At 48.0% G+C, this 24,118-nt stretch overlaps 1 pseudogene; it reads right to left on the minus strand.

The window, feature by feature from the left end:
- Positions 1 to 23,897, minus strand: part of LOC132530480 (small ribosomal subunit protein eS1-like) — a 39,883-nt pseudogene extending 15,986 nt beyond the window's left edge.
- Positions 23,898 to 24,118: the final 221 nt, after the last annotated feature.

Genomic DNA, 24,118 nt, shown 5'->3' on the forward strand with positions numbered 1-24,118 from the left:
CTCAGGGGCTTCTAATATAGCAATTGGACAATCACTGAAAGAGTCTCTAATACAAAGAAGATCAAGGCAAGGGAAATCACATCCAGTATGTGAAATCAAAAACTTATTAGAGGAAGTGACATTGGACCTGAGCCCTGAAGGCTGAGTGGTGTTTTACTTTAGGGATGGAAATAGGAAACTGAGTGAATTTTTAGAGAAATAGCGTGTTGGACACTTGACACATCAGGGGTAGTGTGAGTTAGGACAGAAACAGTATTCTGGGTCCCCAGTGTGTGAAGGCTCTTGAATCGTCAGGTGTAGTGTGTTTGGGTGATTTGGTGAGGAATTAGGGACCAAGGAAAATTTGGAGGCTGGGGAGGGATAGAATCAAGGTGGACTGAGTATGTAAGATGGATTAAAGTAGAGGCAGGTAGGAGATGGGGATTATTTGCAACCATGAGGGGAGAAGAGGTAAAAATTAATCAGAGCCTGCATCATGGCTCTGGCAGTAGGGACAGAAGGAAGGAGAGAATGTCACAGTCACTGGGGAAGATAGAAATTCCACCAACAGAGCCACGAAATGAACATAGCATCCAGCACAGGTCCATCCCACCTTCCTCCACTCATTCCAATGAGTGGAAGTCCTCCACTCATTCCAATGAGAGGAAGGTGGAAGTCCCACCTTCCTCCACTCATTCCAATATTTAAGATGTATTGTATGTCTCCTCTACCCAATAATCTGTCCCAGGTGCTGCCCCAAAGGCAAACATCACTATATCTGAGGAAGTAGGAATGACTGTGAGACACCACAGACATGGTGCCTACCAAGAGACAAATGGTCTAAGTCCTGTAAGAGAAGTGTGGCTCGAGAACTACAGGTTCGGGAGGGAGGAAGATGGCGTCCAGCTGCAGTGAGAGTCTTCAAGAAAGAATGACGTGGAGTCACTGTTTAACTTGTAGGTGGCAAATTTAAAAGGAGAGGGGTCTTTGCATCTCTCCTCTAAACTACCAATGAAACTTCACCTCATCCTGGTACGCACACACACACGCACGCACACACGCGGACACTCACTTAGCTGGAGCCTGCTGAAGCGCGCTTCACAGTGACAAACATGGTGAAACAGTGATTCCTGCACATGCTCAGTTGGGTTGTTCTAAAAGACAACTGGGTAGCCCTTTGCGCCATTCCTTAGACACTGGCTTCCTCCACCCCCCTCCCTGCTGACTGCCCAAGCTGTGGTGGTTATCATGACCATACAGGGTAAGAGACATACAGCGTCGTTTTTGTTCAGCCACCACCAGACCAGCCGAGGGCCGACTAGGCTCTTCCTCCTTCCCCCTCGGTTCTGGGTAAGCACACGTCTTCCACCCTTACTTTAAAGGCAGACAATTTGTTTTTATCATTTGCCAACACAGCTGAGGATGATTATTAATTAATCAAAAACACTGACTTTTAACTTCCCACGCTCTCTCCAGAGATGCTCCAGTGACAGCCTGCATCTGGACTTCAGAGCTGTTTAGATAGAAGTGGGCACCATGCAGCAAAGATTTGTTTTCTTCTGGTTTATTCTTTTTAAAACACAACTCTAGCTTAATCCCATTTAGCCAGTAAACTTGATTTTTAAGGTGGTCTCATTTTGTGGGATTTTCTGCTGGTCTTTATACAGCTTCCTTTGAAACCAGAAATGCTGTGTCAGGATTTCACAAAAAGGAAAATGTAAAGAGCACATTTTCTGTTCATCAAAAGCTCAAACCGAAGCACACGAGCAGCATGTTTCCATGAATAATGAAACACCACTGTCCTCCTCTGCTGGCAATCTTATGCAGTGGTAGTGCCCACCAAATTCAAGGTCTCGGCAAGGAATACCTAACGGCTTCTGAGAGCAAGTTTGAAACGTTACAGTTGTAACATCACAGCAAAGGATGATCTGATTCAGTGGGCTGAGGTTTAAGCAACGGAGTCTTTTCCCCCTGTTCTAAGATGGCGCTGCTGGGGAGCCATCCTCCCCTCTGAACTTGAGCTTTGTGGCTACACAGTGGTTTTCAGTGAAAAAGGAAAGGGGCGGCAGAAGATAGCTTGCCTCAAATTACACATCAAAGCTGAATGGCCACCTCTAGAGTGAGACGGGCTGCGCTCCGGCTTCATCACTTGGCAGAGGCTAGAGTAAAAACTCCGATGCCTTTTTAGGAGCTGTACCGACGGATAGAAGATTTTAAGCAAAACCAAACTTAGGAGGCAAGTGGGCTTCCCTTCCACTTAGTGAGGGCCACATCTTCAGAATCTCAGATACCTGCAAGGAGTGTGTTGTCTTGTAAATGCAGAGGTGCCAGCTTGGGAAAGGTGTTTTGTGAAATGCAGAGCAAGGGCTCCCCCTCCCCACTTGTGACTGTGCTCCCCTTCCGGCTGCTTCTCTTCCTCATCCTCGGTGACCCATGTTCCCAAAGCCCCCGACTCCTTTAAGACAACTCCTGGAAGCTGTCTTGCCAGTGCTCAAACCATCCAGGCTTTGTTTCTCCTCTTTGCCCTCCTGCTACCTGTCTTTTTGTCCTTGCCATTGTTCCTTAGCATCTCCACTGGAGGTGTGCAAGGGGAATAAAAGGGGATCAAAACTCCACGTTGTCACAGTCCATTTGCTTCTTGTCGACAGCTCTGCTAAAAGGCAGAAGAGGAAGCTATTGCCCAAGATAAGAGTTTAGATAAGGTTTGGGAATTATCTGTAAAATTCACTTATTTGTGGTTACCCTCCCGATCACCTGAGGATAATGGGGGGGGGGTGTCTTTATCAAGCACCTGTTTTTAGGAAGTTAAGGGCAAAATTCTTCAGTCATTTCTAAGAGCTGGTCAAAATAACTGGAGATAAAACTAGCATACCTACTTTATACCTTGTATCCACTCCATTGTTTAGCTCTCTGGAGCCGGCTGACTTTGGAAGTGGAGAATTTCCTATCTCTTGTTGGTCGGGGAAAGAATTTAACTAATTCTCAGGTTAATAGGGGTCCCTGGCAGCCCTGCAGTTCTTTTGAATGGCTGGGAAGAAGTAAATTGAATAGATAAGTGAGGGTCTTTGATTACAAGTAATAGAAAACAACTGAAACTAATTTAAGCCAAAAAGGTCAATTTATTATAAAGACTCAGCAGAGGATCTCATGGGACCCAAGGACCAGGCCTCTGCAAAGGGCTGGGGCTGAGGCCTGGAAGGCTTTAGGATTCTTGGTCCATCTCTCAGCACCCACCTCCCCTTAAAAAAAAAACTATCCATCCTCTTCAGTTCTCTCATTTATACCTTAACCCCCCCTTGTCCTTCCCTTTGCCCCCCATACACAGGGTAAAGAAAGCAGAGCTGACCCAGGATCCCAAATTTCCACTTTCACAGGGCCAACCATTTTTGCAGCACGGCATGTGGGATCTTAGTTCCCTGATCAGGGATTGAACTTGCACCCCTTGCGTTGGAAGCACAGAGATTGAACCACTGGACCTCCAGGGAAGTCCCTGAAGACCACTCTCTTTTGGCACTAGTTTAAAATTCTCAAGAAAGAGCATCTGATTGGTCCAGCTTGAGAGCTGTATCTGCCTCTTGCCCAATCAGCTCTGATGGGAGGGTGGGGTCATGGGTATAAATATGGCTTCTGAGTCAGAGAGAGCCAGTGCTCAGAAAAAGTGTGTGGGTGATGGGATAGGATCACTCAATATTTAGTAATCCAACAAAAGAAAAGGGCCATAGTACCTGTTCCCCTCATACAATCTGGAGAAAAACCTGCACATGTAGGAAAACAGACAGACAGAATCATTTAGTGCTAATTACTGTGAGGATAAAAACCCTGATTAGAATGAGCTCTTAGGAAATAACCAAAACGGCCCATCTTCAGTTGAATAGATAAATACATTAAGGATGGGCATAAAATGGAACCCACAACACAGCGGTGAAAATTAATGAGCTACAGCTACACAGTTTAGTATGGATGAATCTTGAAAGTATAACGATGCATGAAAAAAGCAAGGCACAGAAAAATACATCCAGATGTTTTCACTTATGAGGTTCAGAAACATGCAAAATTGGACAATATATTACAATGTAGTCTTACTTATGTGTATGGTAAACTATAAAGAAAAAAGAGAGAATGATAGACTAAATTCAGTATAATGGTCACTTATGTGGTGGAGAATGAAAATGTGCTCAGGAACAGATAAACGCAGAGCTTCAAACAGGTTGGTAATGTTCTATTTCTTAAGCTGAGTGGTAGATGTGACAGCATTAACTTTATTATGATTTAATCTATACTTACGTACTCTTTTTGTTCATATGATATACTTTGTAATTAAAAATATATATAGGGCTTCCCTGGTGGCGCAGTTGTTGGGAGTCCGCCTGCCGATGCAGAGGACGCGGGTTTGTGCCCCGGTCCGGGAGGATCCCACGTGCCGCGGAGCGGCTGGGCCTGTGAGCCATGGCTGCTGAGCCTGCGCGTCCAGAGCCTGTGCTCCGTGGCAGGAGAGGCCGCAGCAGTGAGAGGCCCGCGTACCGCAAAAAAAAAATAAATAAATAAATAAATATATATATATATATATAAATGAACGCCATTATGCAAGAATTCTAAGGAAGCCATTTCCCTGTCCTGGGTGATGGCCAACAGTATTGTGCTCACCTGATCAGGGGACGATGGTGAATAATTCAGTTTGTCAAGTGGTTTTCTGGTTTCTATCCATGTGACAACCACCCTGACAAGGAAAGTGTCTGGGGTGGCCCATCAGCACTGTGACCTGGAAAGTGCCTGAGGTACAGCCAGGCTTTGCTTGGGTCCTTTGTCCTGATGTCAAAGCAATTACTCATCTCTACTCCCAGCTCAAATGTCCCAGCCATCTCTACCCAAGAAAGTTACCTACCTGCGGCGAGCATTTCCATCAAAACACGATTACAAACTGGCGGTTTCTTAAAAGGTTAGACATAGAACTACCATATGGCCCAGCAATTCTCTTCCTGGTGTATATCCAACAGAATTGGATAGATACTTGCACACCCATATTCATAGCACCATTATTCACAATAGCCAAAAGGTGGAAACAACGCAAGTGTCCATGAACAGATGAATGGATAAAGAGATATGGTACATCCATACAGTGGAATATTATTCAGCCATGAAAAGGAATGAAGTTCTCACACATGCTACACATGGATGAAGCCTGGAAACATTTGCTTAGTGAAATAAGTCAGACACAGAAGGATAAATATTGTATGATGCCACTTATACAAGATACTTGGCATAGACAAACTCATAGAGGCAGAAAGTAGAATGGTGGTTACCAAGGGCTGGGAGGAGGGGAAAGGAGGAGTTATTATTCAAGGGGTACAGAGTTTTTGTTGGGGATAATGAAAAAGTTTGGGTGTAGATAGCATAGTGGTTAAACATTATGAATTTTTTTTTTTTTTTTTTTTTTGCGGTACGCGGGCCTCTCACTGCTGTGGCCTCTCCCGTTGCAGAACACAGGCTCCGGACGCACAGGCCCAGCGGCCATGGCTCACGGGCCCAGCCGCTCCGCGGCATGTGGGATCTTCCCGGACCAGGGCATGAACCCGTATCCCCCGCATCGGCAGGCAGACCCCCAACCACTGTGCCACCAGGGAAGCCCAAATTTGCCAGTTTTTTACTGTTACTGAAGTTTGGGTCCGAACCCTGACAGAGTTGAAACCAAGAAATTTCCATTTTGATTTTGTGAGTGATTTTTGCATTCTAGGGAAGAAGGACATTAGCTCTTGGAGTTAATTTGTCCTTTTGTTCTGGAAGAAACGCTTTGATGAGGCTTTTCTTTTCTTTGTAAGTCATCAGGTATAAGGCTAGATGTTATGGGACAACCTTCCAGGAGAGATGACCTATCCTGGTCACATGTGATGGAGCAGTGCTTTAGTGAGAAAAAGGAAAAGGTAGTGGTGATGAGGAAGGCCAGTGGCATGTGGGGCTGCTGATATCTACTTGAAGTTTCTTCTTCTGCTCTGTAATTCCCTGGTGTTAGGCTAGAGTCCTCAGTAGATGCTGTTAAACTGTTGTTGTTTTCACTGTGCTTTGGAGAACTGTGAGGGTCCTTGGGGGAAAGAGAGGCAGCTGGTGCTGACCAGGAGGGGCAGCAGTGAGAGACAATAAGAAATAACCAGGGGCTTCCCTGGTGGCGCAGTGGTTGAGAGTCCGCCTGCCGATGCAGGGGACAGGGGTTCGTGCCCCAGTCCGGAAAGATCCCACATGCCGCGGAGTGGCTGGGCCCGTGAGCCATGGCCGCTGAGCCTGCGCGTCCGGAGCCTGTGCTCCGCAACGGGAGAGGCCACAACAGTGAGAGGCCCGCGTACCGCAAAAAAAAAAAAAACAACAGGATGACTCTGGGGACAAGGACATCCCCCTAGGGAGTCCCCAACCGATGAGAGGAGGAATGGGGACATAGCTGGATTTTCTGTTATGGGTTACTCAGGAGAGGGTAGCCTGCAAGGGCTGGAGAATGTGGGATGTCCAGGCTACACACACTCAGCCACAGGAGGAAGTCTTTCAGACACTATCAATTTAACATTTAACATTAGCATGTAAGTAACATGCTCTGGGTGTGGACTCATACCTGGGGGAGTCAATGAGCCCAACAGCCCTCTAGCTGTGTTGTTATCATCCTACCCACTTGTCTTCATCTTTATTTTCTGTAGATTGTTGGGGTTTCTTTTTAATTACAAAAGTTATCTGTACTCCTCATGAAAATCCAAATGATGCAGAAGCCCATTGGAGAACATTTTGTCAAGTGTTATGTTAAAATCAAGATGCACCAGGCCTGTGGCATTTGCCAGATCTCTTAGGCAGGGAGGTGCTTGTTGGCTTGGTATGCTGTCTGCCTTCTTGTTGGCCCTGGCTCCCTCTCCCAGCTCTAGAATGTGGTTCTGAGGTCCATGACCATAAGCATCCTGAATGAGCAAGGATGTGGGCAGACACTCGAACTAGTAGGAGAATCACATTTGCTTTTAGGTTCCTCAAGGTGGTGTTGTCCCTTAGCAATTGTATTTGAGGGCCTAGCTAGGGTTTTATGAGTGGCAATGGAAATAGCATCTAGAAGAATATTCTGTTACTTTATATGGTAAAATGTAGACTTTTAAGTTTTATACAAAGGTAGTAGAGATCTTTTGCTTTTAACTGCCTTACATCCTTTCCCTCTTCTTTTGCAAACAGCACCCCAATTTTGGGGAACCACCCCTTTCCCATACTTGACCCCAGTGGTCTGTGAGGGGCCACCCCTATACCCTGGCTCTTTGGATGAGTGTGTGACCTAGGCCTGAACAAGAGTGACGTGTCCTCCTATCACAGTGACCTCAGAGAGGGTCAAGCGGTCCAGTGGGCCAGCCATGGTCAGTCCCAGAACTTTTTGCCTGTGTTATCATTAAAGAAAGGCTCTCCACCTGCAGAGCTGCTCCACTGGGGGAAGTCAGCCTGAATTCAAGTGGCCATCTTTGTCCCCACAGATGAGCCGTGAGCCAGGCTGAGAGATGGAGAAACTCAGGTGCCAATGACATCGTTTGCTCATAGGGGTCCAGCTGTATCTGAAGCCATCCCTGAAATTCTCCATCTAAACCAATTTGAATGGAGTTTCTGTCACTGACAGCTAAGAGGCCAGAATAAGGTTATCCTTTTGACAACTAAAACGTATCTACTTGGAGAAAATAACTGGATTGGTAGTTGTATTTTGTTTTTTCTATATTGAATGTATCAATTATTAGACATATGATGTATGAGTGGAAGAGACCAAATGAGCCTGTTTTCAATTATTGTACAAGCAATATTTGGAGTTTCTTAAGTTCATGAGAGTTTTATAATACTCAAGCAACAATTGGGCAAGGTAAACATGAGGAAAGGTGATTCCCATGCAGTGTCCAAGTTATTGGAAAAACATCTTCAATTCTTTAGTTTATGACAAGTTAAGGCAACTATCCCCATCAACTCCTTAGTTCAAACTACAAAAATGGAGGAGGCAAAGAAAGGAAGTATAACAGACGGAGTGCATGACATTAAATGCAATTAAATGCATTAAAGGCAGTTTTGGGGAACACTGCCTTTCCTCACAGAATGGACACAGCACCACCAGTTCTTGTCTGTTTTAGATGCTGTCACTCACAGCAGGTGACTGGTAGGCCAGTGCCACACTCAGTCTATCGTTTTTTCCTGGACTTCTGGGGAAATGCCTTTTCTGATGTGTGTGTATAAGTGTGATTTTCTTAAGTCTTCGTTGACTGACAGGTATGATCCAGACCTCAGACTGAGAGACAGGGAAGCCTACATCAGGTATGATATGGAGTCCTTGTGTGGCCTTGAAAAAGCCACTTAACTTCCTGGCCTCAGTTTCCCTGTCTGCAAAACAAGGCTCATAATCAAAGTCTAGATGCCTCCCTGGGCTGCCGTGTGCATTAATTACTATTTATCGGGCAAGTGGAAGTTGAGCTGTGTTAATTATTATTATCATTTCTGGGTTTTTCAGCCACGTTGAAGCCGAGCCCTTGCCTTGTTTTTAGTTCCTGAGATCTGACAAGGTATAGCCCCAGGTGGTGAGAAGGGCCATAAATCAAGGCTGTTATTAATTAGCAGATTTATGCATGTCTCACCACAAGGGACTGGCCCCGGGAGGCTCTGTCAGCCACAGGCTTTGGTTCTGGAGTTCCAGGGCAGCCCAGAGACCCACAGGCTTTCCTAGAACCTCGTTCGAACAGAGCAAGAGTTGTGAGGCTGCTTCCACGCTCCTGTCCCTCGCCTCTTTGTGTACCTGCCATTTAATTTACTAAGGAGTCTGGAGATCAATAAGAGACGCTCAGCCTGTCATTAGACAGGGTCCTAAATTGCAAGTTACAGGTAGGAAGCTTCAGAAGTGTTGTGATCACTCATGAAGAAAGATGACTAATCGCTTTCTTCTGGTCACTTATTTGGCTGATGACTTCGGTTTCTACTCTCTAAGTACAACAGTTATCAGATTTCCATGTAAGTAGGTAGCTGACAATTGGCACATCCAGCTTCATGGACTACGCTTGTGGGTTGACCTAGTCGCAGATGCCTCGTTGTGCTTTTCCCAGAGTCATTTAAACTTCAGGGCACAGGGGAAGGAGAGAAAGCTCACCTCACCCCACCTGCTGCCATCTGCTTCCCCACTCAGGATCACTGCTGAGTGTCTGGGAGACACTGCACTTTTAATCTTTCGCAGGGAGGTTAATCTCCTCATATCCAGTGCAAGTTGGATAAACAGTACCAGCAAGTTTGGGTCTTGGCCACGTGTAGAACCCTGGAGTTTAGAAAATGATGCCCAAATCCGTGGGCATTCTGAAGAGGAGAAGGGGTGAAGCTGACCGTCCAGGGCACAGATGCCACCTATATCCTGTGTCATCTCACTTGGCAGGGGCTGGAACAATCTGATTTTAGGAGAATCCTAAGCCCCCTGGTGAAGCACCATGCTTACCCACCGAGGACTGAATCCCATTGTCCAAGTGCAGATCACGTCCCTGCCTGTGTGCTTGGCATCCTCGTCAAGGGACATGCACTGATTCATAACCGTCTCCTTCCAAATTTAGTTCTGCATGTTGATACCATCCCCCGACTCTTCACCCCACGTGCCCCGGCCCTCACTTTCCCCAGATCTGCAATCCCCTGGTGGACAGGCAGGTCCCGCCTGGCTCTTCCGTCTGCTCAGCACGGCAGGCAGACAGCAGGGATAGTGGTGAGTGCTAGTTAACTAATTACTGATTATAAAGCACTTTGAAAACATAAAGAACTAGATAAATGCCAAGTGTTATTATTATTAATGATGAGAAGGCTGTTTAGTCATCCTTTGCCTTGAACTCAGCTCACTGCCCCCACTGTGGCCGCAGGCTGATCTGTGAACTAGGATGAGAGCCCTCCTCCTCTCTGCAGGCGCTGTTTCACACTGAGTCAGTGACCAAGGTGAAGGGCAGGGGCCAGGAAACCTCTCCTCGTCTCCCACCTGCTCTCGAAGCACTGCCTGCTTTGCGGCTGTCATGCTAACGTTTACCGAAAGCCAGGCTCTGAAACTGCCGCTCTGTTTCCCATTCACCTGTTTGGTAAGTTCGCTGATGTTTATTTGATTTCTTGATTACGGTGATTAGAACGTCTCTGTGTGAGGGCAGGATGGAGCCCAGAGTGAAGCCCTACTTTCCATTTAGCGGATGGACTCACTTGTTCACGTGATCTGATCATTCTCTCTTTTACGTATTTTTAGGCCTGAACTCTTTTCTAGATACTCCTATGTACACGTGCTCGTTGACAGAGTAGCTCTGTGTGCTGGGGAAGGCAGGTGGTGTTTTCCCCATTTTACAGACATTAAGGCCCCAGGGCGTCTAGAACCTAGTGACAGGGCCAGGGTGCACCCAGCTCTCCTGAGCCCCAGACTGAGCAGTGCCCTCGACACGGGCAGTGATTGCAGCAGACTCCAGACACCTGGCAGGATATGCCAGAAGACACTGAAGAGGCTCCCTGATACATTTGCCCAAGGCGAACCCTCTCAGGAGCACCTGGTCTCTGGGTGCTGACCGAAGCCCCAGCACTGTCCTGCCTGAGGCTTGTGGACCCAGAGTCTGACATCCCATAGAATGGCAGGGCCAGAGCGGTCTCAGAATCCGTCTGTGTAACGCCCTCCCTTCACAGATGACGAATCTGAGATCCAGTCCAACTACTGGTCCAAGATGACAGAGCTGGCTGGGGAATGAGGCTTGAGGCTGGCCTTCCCACTCTGCAGCCTGGCTTCTTCCTCAATAGCCATTTGTAATTCAGGGTGGTGAGGTTTCAGGTGGTGTCATGTTCTTTTCTGTATTTTCCAAAATTTCCTTCTGAAATGATAGAACTAATCTGAAAACAAGTGATTGCTCTATGTGAATAAATGCAAATGTGGAGTGCTGCATTTCTCCTCCCCAAGCACAGAGCTCTTCTTGGATCGGTAGATGTTCTTTCAGCGGAGGCTCAGAGGGTGCAGACATTGCTGCTTATCTTAGCCCTTTGAGCTGCTGTAACAAAATACCACAGTCTGGGTGGCTTATAAACACCAGAAATATATGGCTCCCGATGGTGGAGGCTGAAGTCTGAGATCAGGGTGCCCACATGGTCGGGGAAGGGCTGTCCTCCAGTTTGAAGACTTCTCTTTGGGTCCTCACATGGCGGAAGGGGTGGGGGCTGTGTGGAGGCCTCTTTTTATTTTTATTATTTTTTTAAATTAATTTAATTAATTTTATTTATTTTGGGCTGTGCTGCACGCGTGCTTTCTCTAGTTGCCGCGAGCGGGGGCTACTCTTCGTTGTGGTGCGTGGGCTTCTCATTACGCTGGCCTCCCTTGTGTAGCACGGACTGTAGGCATGAGGGCTTCAGTAGTTGTGGTGTGTGGGCTCAGTAGTTGTGGCTCATGAGCTCCAGAGCGCAGGCTCAGTAGTTGTGGCGCACGGACTCAATTGCTTCTCGGCATGTGGGATCTTCCTGGCCCAGGGCTCGAACCTGTGTCCCCTGCACTGGCAGGCGGACTCCCAACCACTGCGGGAGGCCCCTTTTTAAAGAGAACTAATCCCATTCGTGAGGACTCCACCCTCATGAGCGAAGCACCTCCCAATCCTAACACATTGCCCTGGGCATTAGTATTTCAACATATGAATTTGGGAGCACGCAAACCTTCAAACCATTGCGCTGGCTGTCTTCTGCCAGCTTAGTTCCCCAAAGGAGGCATCTCAACAGACCTACTACTTGGTTCTAGGTCTAAACCCTCAAAGGTGGGGCTGTGTGGCCTTGGGGTTGGGAGGGACGGTTGATCTGATCCTACAGCCGGGGGTGCAGCCTCTCCTGACGGGGCCACTGCTGCTGTGAGGACAGCCTCAGAAACCATTTGAAGGGCCCTTCGGTGACTCTGAGATCCAACTAACACCACACACTGTGTGCGCCCCTGACCAAGCTCTGTGGCCCAGTGCTGTGGCCTGAGGTGCTGTGGGATTTCTTTTATTAAATAGTGAGTTTATTACATAGCTCCGTTTTTAAAAGTTGCAGCTTCAGAATACATTGAAGGCCAAATGTGCATCGAGAATGCAGGCCTGGCCTGGAATGGAGCTAGAAAGCAGAGCAAACCCCGGCAAAGCCTCGGGTTCCACCCTCTCCTGCCTCCTCTCAGTTCAGAGCAGCTCCGTGAGTGAGGCCACAGCCCTGCTCACAGCGGCGGGTGAGGTGGGCACTGACAGCAGATTCGATTCTCCTCATGTACTTTTGAGCAGATGCTTTATCCTGAAGAATTCAGGAGCATCTGGAGAGAGCAGAGGAGAGACAGCATCCAGAGGAGAGACGCCAGTGGTGAGGCTGACTCCGGAAGAGGCATCCGACCTACTGGTCATGGGGAAAGTAAGGCAAGCATGTCCCAGAAAAATCACCCCCACCCCACCCTGGAGTTTTCTGGCATGAGCTATAGCATAATTCACATGGCCAAGTGATACAAAAGAAAAGTAGCTTCTCAAATCTAGAATCATCACTCAGCACAGCCATCCCTCTCTTCCTTTTTCGGCAGAGCTAACATGAATGGAGCACTTATGGCATGTCGGGCACGATTACATACAGTCTCTCATTTAACCCTCACATCAGCTGAGGAGCTCACTTCTACAGATGAGGAAGCTAAGGCACAGAGAGGTTAAGTGGCCTGCCCAAGGACACACAGCTAGTATGTGGTAGAACAGGCATTTGAACTGTGTCATCCAGTCTCCAAAGCCCAGGCTTCCATCTCTTTGGTATTTAGAGACCACAGTCCCATCCACAATCTCTGTAATTAGAGGTTTCAGTGGAAGTAGAAAATATTTCAGGATCTCTTATGGTGAAAGAATTGCCCAAGAAGTGTTAGGAAGGCCGAGAGGCCAGCTGAGTCACCTGATGGGGGATTTCTTCCCAGGGATGGTGCTCTTGGTGAAAGAAGGAAGCACAGAGGAGCTTTGCTGCTGAAGAACAGGATCTGGGTGGGCGTCTGTGTGGAGCCGCCATGCTCGGGACACAGAAAGCCAGGCCGGCTCGGCTCGGCGAGAGACTCGCGCAGAATGACGTTAGTTGCCCGTGCTTTGAACCCCTCAACGCCATTTCCACTTCCATCAAAATCCACTTACAGACACTGCTTTAGTCAGTTGGACTTTACAAGCATCAAGGCATAGATGCTGGAAAAAAGGGATTTCTGAAATGCTACCCCATGTTTGAAAGGTTGTGTGCAGGCCGTTGTGTCGTGTTTGGCTTTGGCTGGACCTGGCCGACTCCCACCCCCCAACAATATTTAACAAGCACCTTCCAGAAGACGCAGCTCTGCATAACCTGTGCTAGGAATTTGGGCCTCTGCCCTGAATATTGGTCCTATTTCACATGTACCTCATCAACCTGATAACATTCCTCGCAGCTGAAGAGTCACGTTGGTGGAGTGTGCAGGGCAGGGAAGCTCAGAAACACAGGACCACAGGACTTAACCTACAGAAAGGCTTTCAGCCGAGCATCACAAAGCACTGACGGACAGTAATTAATCCTCACAACACCTGTGCCCGGAAGGTCAGTGATCACCTGGTTTTTATAGATTGGGAGGACTTTCTTCAGGCAGCGCCTCCCTCGAGAAGCTGAGACTGGATGGTGGGGCAATCCTACCTCTGAAGTGGGGGAGAGGCAGAGAGGGTGGCTCAGTGGGTGGAAGCCAGGCCCGTGTCACCTGCCCACATTTCCCTCCCCAGGACACACGTTCCCCAGTACACACTTACTGTGGCTGCGAGCGGGGGAGAGGGGGTTAAGAAGATTCTCAGAGATTCAAGAAACCAAAGGCGGGGTGAGGAGTAGAAGAGAAAGAGAATGAAAAGCAAAAAATAGAGCAGGAGGAGGTTAGAGGTTCTCTCTGACTTCCTGTAAGTATAATCCGACTGGCCACATGTGAGGGAAACCAAATGTCATGTGAAGCAGTGCAATTGTCACCCTCAGGAGGTGGGCCTTGTTGGGCGAAAGGTCAGAACAATCCCTTCTCTAGCAAAGCAGAAGTCCCAATGCTATTTTTGGAAACTCCTAGAATTTGCCACCACAACATGGTATGAGAAGAGCCAGAGTTACAGTTCATCACCCTGCAGTGCAGCGTCACCCTTCTCTCCACTGTGGCCGATAGGCTTCTGAGAAGTGATCAGAACAGATGTTAGTAAAGTGCATCACACCTCGAGCACACTGGGGCTCCTCGTGGTTACAGGACTTGGCGGGGAGGATCAGGGCAAACAAGTCATGACCCCCCTGAGGCAGCGGTTGGAAATGTGGGCTCTTTAGTTCTGCTGAGCTGAGCTCCAATCCCAGCCCCACCTCCCGCCATAGCTGGGTCACCTCGGTAAGCGGCTTGATCCCTTTGAGCCTCATTTTCTTCATCTGTTAATTGGGGCTAGTCATGCCCTCCCTCCTGGGATGGTTGGAAGAGTTACCTGCAGGGCTTCCCTGGTGGCGCAGTGGTTGAGAATCTGCCTGCTAATGCAGGGGACACGGGTTCGAGCCCTGGTCTGGGAAGATCCCACATGCCGCGGAGCGGCTGGGCCCGTGAGCCACAAGTACTGAGCCTGCACGTCTGGAGCCTGTGCTCCACAACAAGAGAGGCCGCGATAGTGAGAGGCCCGCGCACCGCGATGAAGAGTGGCCCCTGCTCGCCGCAACTAGAGAAAGCCCTCGCACAGAAACGAAGACCCGACACAGCCAAAAATAAATATATAAGTTAATAAAACAAAGGACTAGTCTTTGCCAAAGAATGATTGAAGTTTAAAAAAAAAAAAAGAGTTACCTGCAATAATACTAGTTCCTAATAAGCATTCAGTGAACAGCAGCTGTTATTATGTTCTTACAGTTTACATATTGGTTTGTCTTTACTGAAAGGACACCTCCTGTAGATGACAGGAGCGAATGAGAGCACTGTTTCTTTAGGGTTCTAAAACACACCATTCCTCCAAGCTGGTTTAGAGTACCTCTACATTCCAAGTCTATGAAACATGACTGATTTTGCTTGGCCTAGAACACCCTGGCTTTTCATTCCCTTGGGACGAGCATGGACCGAGATGACGGCCGGGACCATCTGGGGGCTGATCCATCCAGTCATCTGAAAACACTCCCATGGTTTTTCAAGAGGACCAGCATTATTTCTCTTCTAATAGAAGATGTGATGCAATGACTAAACCTGTCTTAATGCCCCCTTGGGAATTTGATAAAAGCCGTCGTCCTCTCCCTCTCAAAAAAATGCCAATGCACACAAAAGTTTACAGAGTCAATTCTCGTTCCTTGTGGTGGTTATGTTCTATGACTGCTAGGAATACTGAATTCATGAGTGTGGAACCACTGCCCCTAGGGAAGATACAGAGTTAGGGTCCTGCCAGCCTCTGCTCACAACATTTTCATCAACTGATCAACGCATAACTTTGTGTTACGTGTGGTTCTGTTTAAAGACACCTGATTTAATAGAAATTGATTCATTAACATTGAACTCACAGCCAGCACTCCAGCACTGTAACTCATGCCTGAATGAAGCTGCTCTAACACAGATTTCCTCTGCAAGGAACATCACAGCCTTCTTGCACTTAGGAACACGAGGCAGCTCTTCAGCACTGTGCCTGGGGCCTTTTTAAACAGTGAAATCACTAACAAAAAGTACAAGAGGCGCATAACATGGAATTAAATAGACTGCAAAAAGTCACTTGTTTACAGTGTCAGGGCCAAAACAAGGAGACAATGTTGCCTTGGTCAACTTTAGCTGAAGTGTGCGTATTGGGTGACTCAAAATTTTTGCTGCACTGCACAAGTGTGTGTCTGCAGATGACTACAAAAGCACCAAGAGTATTGATCCTGGGATTACAAATAAATCTTAACAAGTAGATGAATTTGCAAATACAGAATCTGCAAATAATAAGGATTGACTTATGTCGTCTCCAGGCATTCAACCCATGGAAGCCAATTCTGTGGTACCTGGGGCAGGGTGAAGTGTTTTACCTTTCGCAACCCGTAGGAATGTGTCTAAGCCAGGAACAAGTAAAATGTCTTTCGGTATAGGTATGGGCATCCTTTACCAGACGTTTCCATTATTTTCTTCCTTGATATTTTATACCTCTGGACTATGTTCAAGGCCAACAATGAAAAACCTAGACTTTTGGGGGGAAAATGAACATATTATTATAGAAAGTAAAACTATTTGGTGCTTTCTTTTTTTTGGGGGGGGCGGTACACGGGCCTCTCACTGTTGTGGCCTCTCCCATTGCAGAGCACGGGCTCCGGACGCGCAGGCTCAGCGGCCATGGCTCACGGGCCCAGCCGCTCCGCGGCATGTGGGATCTTCCCGGACCGGGGCACGAACCCGTGTCCCCTGCATCGGCAGGCGGACTCTCAACCACTGCGCCACCAGGGAAGCCCTATTTGGTGCTTTCTTACGTTTATTATTATCGGCTTTAGCAGTGAAACGTTTATCTTTCTCAAAAATGTCTGATTATAACTATGTGAAAAAATACGCATATGCAGAAAGATTGGGAGGAAACAAGAGAAAAATGAAAGCAGTTGTTAGGGTGGCAGAATATGAAAACATTTCTCCTTCAGAATGTGCTCTTCAGTGTTGATGTTATGTGATCTCAGACATAAACTGGAGAAAAAAACTTCAATTAAAACAATATGACTGGGAGTAGAAAAATGACCAATGAAAATATATTTAAACACAGGGGACTTAATAATCTTTCATCATTTGTCCTTTGGAAGTTAACTCACATTGGCAAAAAAAGATTGTTCATTCCATGTTACCCACCATTTCTGTTCTGCAGCATTCTCTAAGGTCCGTGCTATTCCTCTGCAGGGTGGATTTTAATATTCTAAGCCCTTTGGATGCTTTCATTCCTGCAGACACATGATGTTAGACAGAAAGTAGAAGACCAGAAGTCAAGATGTAAATGGCGCAGGTAACCAGCACATTATCAGGTATCTCTGGGAAACAGGAAACTCAGCAACAGGTGATTTTGTGAGAACTACCAAGGAGAAAGTCCAGAGAGAAATTGCCAGCAGGCATGCCAAGTGGCCTGTATAAGGCAGATTGGCCACAGGTGCGACCTACAGCCTTTGAGCACAGAATCTGATGCAGTTCATGGGAGCACATGCCTTAGTAAATTTCCCCCTGAAGGCCATAGCCACCAGCCAATCCAGGATTTACTGAGCACATTTAATATGGCAGGCTGGACAACATGTGGCGGGCACCAAGAAAAAGCAGACCCAGGCCTTGGCCTCCAGCCACAATCTGCTTGCGAAGACAGGATTCGGTCACGGAAGGAGCCCTGGGCTCGGTGAGCGCCCAGCGCTGAGCTCCCACTGGCGCCAGACCAGGTCTAGGCTTTTGGGACACACAGTGAATAAGAGAAAGTCCCTGCCTTCAGTTGCTCAGATTTTTGTGGGGGAGACAGACAATAAACATGAAAACAAATCAAGAGGACTGCTTCCGACAGAGATGAAGTGCTACGAAGAAAACCAATGGCAGTGTTATAAAAAGTGCTCGGCCTCTTTGGGCACATAGCACATGAGCTCAGGTGATGGGAAGTCAGCCAGCTGCAGCACGATCTGGGGCGGGGGGAGGTTTCACTGGCAGAGGATCTACAGTATGTGTGGCACATCAGGAGACCAGTCCAGAGGGAGGAATGACGCCTGTAAGGAGGGAATCCTCCAGGGGGTGGAGGACATGAAGTAAGGTCGGACTCTATTCTGCAGGTCAGGGCTGCCTGCTACTCCCTGCCTTTGCTCTCGGAGCAGATATTGCTAATCTAACCCGGCACTCTCTCCCACCAGGCCCAGGGGCAACCTCTCAAGCAGACACTACTAATCAACTAGAACTGAGGTGTGAGTTAAAGACTATTTGTCACCAGCACTATAAACAGTGGGAAGCCTTTTAAAGGGTATGAGCAAGAGACTTTCAAAATAAAAGGAGTGTTTTAAGAAAGATGAATCCAACCATGATATGCAGGCTAACTTGGAGGGAACTGAAATGAGTGTTCAGCAAGGCCACTCAGAAGAGAATATTAATTGTGGACATTTATTAAGCACCTACTATGTCCTAGCACTTTACAACTTTATCCGTTTTTATCAACCTCAGAAGGCAGATATTATTGTTCGTTTGAGCAGATAAAGAAACTGAAACTCAAAGAAGGAAAGTCAGTTGTTCAAGTGGAGAAACGGAGACCTAAGTCTTTCCGTTCCAAAGCCCTCTCTCATTTCCCTGTGGAACACTGATATTCTGAACGCAGGTCAGTAGGAATTTGGATGGAAAGATATGAGAAACATAAAGGAAAAACTAGGGGGAGTTGATGCAGGCAAGGGTAGGGTCAGAGATGGTGGCCACAACACAAGAAACTTGGTTTGGGTTGCGGAGAACAAAGTGTTGAGTGACACACACACCGGTACTTGGGAGGAGCGGGATGGGAAGTTGGGGCTGCAGGGCATATTTTTAGTTGTTTTATAAGCTTCTGCATTTTTTTGCAATAAGTGTATAATTTAAAAAGTTAGATTATTTAGAAATCTAAGTCTTTTTCTCCTGGGTAACTGAGAGATGCCACTGACAGAATTCAGGAGACGCTAAGTTTTGGCTTGGGGTTAAGATAATACATCTGATTTAGACCCATTGATTGAGGTACTGGTGGGACAGCCAGGTGACAACGGCCCGTAGTGTTTTAGTTCCAATTCAGGATTCAGGGACATTTGTGGTTCCAAGCTCTGACTCTTCATTTTGGAATGCGGCCAGCCTAGGCCATCCTGTCTGCCACTAGGCTAGCCACTCAAATCAAAAGCTCAGGAGATCCATGGCAAACCTCCAGCGCCAGCGTGGCACCGGAGCTGGACCCAGAACGAGGAGAAGTGACACCGCTCTGGGCATATTCTTCATTTGTTCACAGTTCCCAAGACTGCTCCTGGCAGGGCGGTTGGGGAGGGCAGGAGAGGGACCCCCTCTGGCATCCCTGGCCCCAGCAAAATGCTGGCCCTCTAGTCTAGGAGCGGGCCCTGGCCAGAAGACAACTTCCTGGGGTACTTAATCTCTCCGTGCCCTGTTTACCTCAAAGCAATGGGGTTGTGAGCAATGGCTAATAAAAAGAGCCCTTTGACAACTAGCAGTTTCCATAACCACAACCATAACAAGAACAATCATAATAATATGTCCAGGGAAAACAACAGTTCACTGAAAATTTGAGAGTAGATTCCTGAGGTGGGAATCAGATGCCCCCATAATCATCTTACTCAAGATGCTTTTTAATAGAAAGTAATAACCAGAAATGAAACCATCAACATAATATACGCCGTGTCATAAAAAATAGTCGTCGGGTCAGCCAGCCTCCCTGGAGCAAGACTTCCCCTGCCTTACTCCTTCGTTGCCAGCCTCGGACTTCATTCTTTACCGTCACTTAGCAGATACCTGTCCTCGGTGTCCGGGCTTTCAGAATTGGAGCAGAGAGAGCCCAGTAGGCCGATACACATCGTCCCAGCTCCCGAGCAGCGGGGAAGCTTTGAACTCTGGGAGTGGGCCGTTTCCTCGGTGGGAGAGAAACGACTGGAGCCAACCCAGGATGAACGTGTTTCCCTCCCGTTTGTTTGCCAGATGTGTGGCTTTCAAGCAAGCTGGCCTGGAATGGGTACATCGCTAACATGGCTGGGGTGGGCCTCTGGGTGGCACTGCCCCACACCGCAAGACTGCGAAGTCTCCCTTGGGCTCTCAAGAAGTCAGTCAAATGGTCATTTTCCGACCCCCAAAGCCTAAATATGTATAATTTCTTTAGAAATTGGCCTGAAACCCAACAGCTGCCTAAACGTACCAGCTGTCTGAATGTGCTAATGGACCCTGGCCCTGGAGGAACCCAGTGGGTCATGCCCTGCCAGGCCCACACCATGTGCCGTCTTCACAGCTTATAGGCTGACACTTGACCCAAAGTCTCGGTCACAGTGGTCAATGTCCTGTGACCCTGGAACTCTACGTTCATTTTAAAAGGCCTAATTCTAAAGCATCACTTCACACTGTGGCCTTGAACGGAAAATTCCTGCCAAGCAGCAGAAGGCAGATCTTGTGGTTTCAGGGCGTGAAGCAGCACTTTTACCTGTGGCGAGATCCCCTGGCTGAACCTGTGAAATGTGGAAAGATCCCAGTTCTCTTTAGGAAGCAGCAGCCCAAGTAGGGTGGCCCTGCCCTGCATTACTCAGTCTCGAGGTTGATTCATTTCAGTGATACAGACAGTGGGGGAGGCAGGCAGCCACTGCCCATTACCCACCTCTCTGTCGCTTCGAATTTAATCGCTTAGAGTCATCTGACATAATTTGGATCGTTTTATAATGTGTTATTTCAAATTCTATTTACGTAAGCTGAAGGGGGGAGTGGACACCCCCAGCCCCCAAGGCCTCGTGGCTAGAGACAGGGCACTGGCCATGTGGCCCAGCTGGGTCTTTGTGCCAAAGGAGGCCCACTAGTCTGCACTTCCCCTTGGGTTGTTGAGTGACATTACTTTCATCCCTAAGGATAAGTCTCTCTGGTGCAGTTGGTGGCTCCTTCCTTCCTTGGCAAGCTCTCCAGCCCAAGGTAGACAGGAAGCCCCAAAGTCAGCAATCCCTCCCCGCTAGACTCTGGTGTAGCAAATCCCTTCTCACCGGCCTCATTTCCTCTTCCTCTCTTGGTTCTGCCTGGGCCTGTCATTCTCTTCCCTGACCATCCAGACTCCTAACAACATGACTTAGATTTACAAAATCTCAGAATCTCTGAACCGATAGAGGCTTTCACCTCCCTCTGCCCCAACATTTCTTCTCAACCGGAAGAGCATTTATCCCGCCCAGCTGACACCGGGAGGGGCAAGCATTGGGCATTGTCCCTTGCTTTGGCGCCCAGTACTAAATTCCCGTGGTTAGTGCCCGAGAGGGGCCTCCTCATTTGGTGCCCACAGTGTCCGCAGCCTGGTGACACCCCAGCATCTTCCCAGAGGGGCTCCATTTGTGATGCCTACTATGGCAGCCAATAGCTACCTTGGCAACGTGGCTCGTTCGCAGAAAAACATGCTGTAAGGGTAAAGCAGCAGACTTCTAAGACTTAGAGCAACAACAGCAAAAAAACCCCTCAAATATCTCATTAATAATTTTTAGATTGATTATATGTTGAAATGATATTTTGGATACATTAGGTTAAAGAAAATACTAAAATTCTTTAGCCTGTTTCTTTTTACCTTTTTTAAAGTGGCTACTAGAAAATTTTAAATTACACCTGTGGCTCGCACTGCATTTCTGTTGGGTAGCACTGGGCTGGGCTGGCTACCATATGCCATGATTCTATTTACGCTGATACTATTTGTTTACCAACTTTTCTGGTTATTTTTATATTTTCCTTATCCTTTCCATTTCCCCTTGCTCTTTGCCTTTGGGGCTAGAGCAAAAAATAGGGCTCTTTGCCCTATTTTAATCTCTTGTTCCTCCATTCACTCACTACCACATTCCCACACACATTTCCCCTTTTCTTTTGTCTTTTTCCAGCCTCCCCCAATGGCAGGATTGCCACGAATTATGGAATAAGAAACAGCAACGGCAGCCACAAAGCAGTGTTTTGGTAGAATAGCCACCTCCACCCAAATCCTCTCGAAAAGAAACTTATCTCAGGCACCAGCCATTACTTCACAGGGCTCCTGGGCCCACAATGCCACCCCTTAGCCCTTTTGAAATAGCTCGAGAATGTGGCCTTAAGGCTGACCCCTCAAGGGGTGATTTCCACCCACACAGTGAGGATGGGATTAAGGGGGAAAGTTAAAAAAAAAAAAATCCTCCCTAACTGCCTGATTAGCTTGTATTGTAGGTCCCTGGAGACTATGTTCTTTTAGGCTTTAATTGCTATCCATGCAGTGGCCCCCGAGAAACACGTTTATTACTGTGACTAGTATTAGGCCCAATATTAATAATAGCCATAATAATCATCTGTTCAGCCGGAGTGAGTAAAATATTCCACGAGGGTGAGATGTACACCCATTAACTCAGGGCACTGGAGTGTGTGTTTGGAAAATGAGCTCTTCTAGGAACTAAAGGATACTTGAAGTCCTGACAGAGTTCATGGCAAAGGCATGTACCGCCAAGCCATGCTTCCTTAACTCCGGGTGGACAGGTACGGCTCTCAAAATCACCATAGATGCGTCCATGCAACCCCATTTCTTTGGTGTATTAAAAACAGCTCCAGGGCTTCCCTGGTGGCGCAGTGGTTGAGAGTTCGCCTGCCGATGCAGGGGACACGGGTTCGTGCCCCGGTCCGGGAGGATCCCACATGCCGCGGAGCGGCTGGGCCCGTGAGCCGTGGCCGCTGAGCCTGCATGTCTGGAGCCTGCGCTCTGCAACGGGAGAGGCCACAACAGTGAGAGGCCCGCGTACCGCAAAAACAAACAAACAGCTCCAGTGGTGTTATCCCTTCTAATGCAGTAGTGGTTGAAAATCCACCTATGGGACTCCCGATTCTGTGACAGTTCCTGGGGAAGGGGAGGCAGGAGGTCCAGAGCGATGCTTTCCTCCTGGGGTGGCCTCCTGCACACCCTCCCTTCTCCTGTCCATCAGCCTCGCCCCATGCTCATCTTCCTGAAACATGGAAGGCTGCATGTGATCCTGTGCTCAGAAACTTTCCCTGAGCTTCTGTCGTCTAAGTCCCCCACTCTGGTCTCTGGTTCCGCCTCTCACTTCCCTTCCCAGCACTCCGCAAACGGTTCAGCCAGCTGGTGGGTCATTTGTTCATTCCTCAGCCAGGGACTGAAGGCTGAGGATGTGCCTTGAGTTCTCCTAGGCTTTGAAGATGCAGACAGACTCCATTCCTACCCCCTGGAGTCTACTGTCTAGTGAGGAAATAATTACACAAATCATGGTTTTCCTGGAAACTATGAAGGTCAAGTACAGAGGCTGGAGAAGCCTATCTCAGCTCTCCTTAAGCCTTTGATCTCCACCTCCAGTGGAGGCTCCCGGAGGACAGTCATGTGGTTACCTCCCCAGGAAGTCCCCCCCCCCCGCCACGTGGCTGAGCAGGAGTCGGTGCTCAGGGAATTCCAGGCAGAGCTTATTGGTGACAAAATATCAGGGGCAGGCAGGCTCTTTCCAGCCATGGACTCGGTGCTTTTCTGTGTCAGTGCTCAGTGGTTCAGGATTCAGAAATGCCTGGCAGAGCAGCAAGAGAGAGTCCAGGGACCCCTGCCAGGCTTTGTGCAAAGCGTCAACGGTAGGACACTTCCTGTGAATTCTTGTCAATACTGTAGATATGATTGTACTCAGTAGAGCACTTTGAGGAGCAACACACTAAAAAATATGTATAGGACTTCCCTGGTTGCACAGTGGTTAAGATTCCATCTGCCAATGCAGGGGACACGGGTTCGAGCCCTGATCTGGGAAGATCCCACATGCCACGGAGCAACTATGCCCGTGCATCACAACTACTGAGCCTGTGCTCTAGAGCCCGCGAGCCACAACTACTGAGCCCACATGCCACAACTACTGAAGCCCGAGCGCCTAGAGCCCGTGCTCCACAAGAGAAGCCGCAATGAGCAGCCCACGCACCACAACAAAGAGTAGGCCCCGCTCGCCACAACTAGAGAAAAGCCCACGCGCAGCAACGAAGACCCAACGCAGCCAAAAATAAATAAATTTATTAAAATAAATTTAAAAAAAATATATATTTTAGACCTTCTAGCAAGACCCTGCCCCCAAAAGGGAGGGTGACAATCACTGAAGGTGAAGTGATGGTTCCTCCCCTTTGTGTGGCTCAGACTCCACCCAGAAGGCATCAGGAAAGTGAGCATATCACCAGGGGAGTTTGGCGGGTGATGCCCGTCAAAGTCACGGTGTCCTGCCCTCAGGTTGTCAGCCAGGAGCGTGTGGAGCAGGAACCAGCGTGACACTGTCGTCATCACCCCGTTACGTCATCCAAGTCCACGGGGAGTTTCTGTGGAACCAGAGCCAGTGAGTTTCTTGCTCGCTGCTGGGAGGTGGTTCCTGAGTTACAGTGAGCACCATCTTACGAAACCCCAGCTTGGTTTCCTCTTCAGGTGGACTTACCGGCCTTGCCGCAGATTTTATTTTATATTTATTGATTTATTTATTTTTAACATCTTTATTGGAGTATAGTTGT

The sequence above is a fragment of the Lagenorhynchus albirostris genome, chromosome 12, assembly GCF_949774975.1.
Source record: "Lagenorhynchus albirostris chromosome 12, mLagAlb1.1, whole genome shotgun sequence".
NCBI lineage: Eukaryota > Metazoa > Chordata > Mammalia > Artiodactyla > Delphinidae > Lagenorhynchus > Lagenorhynchus albirostris.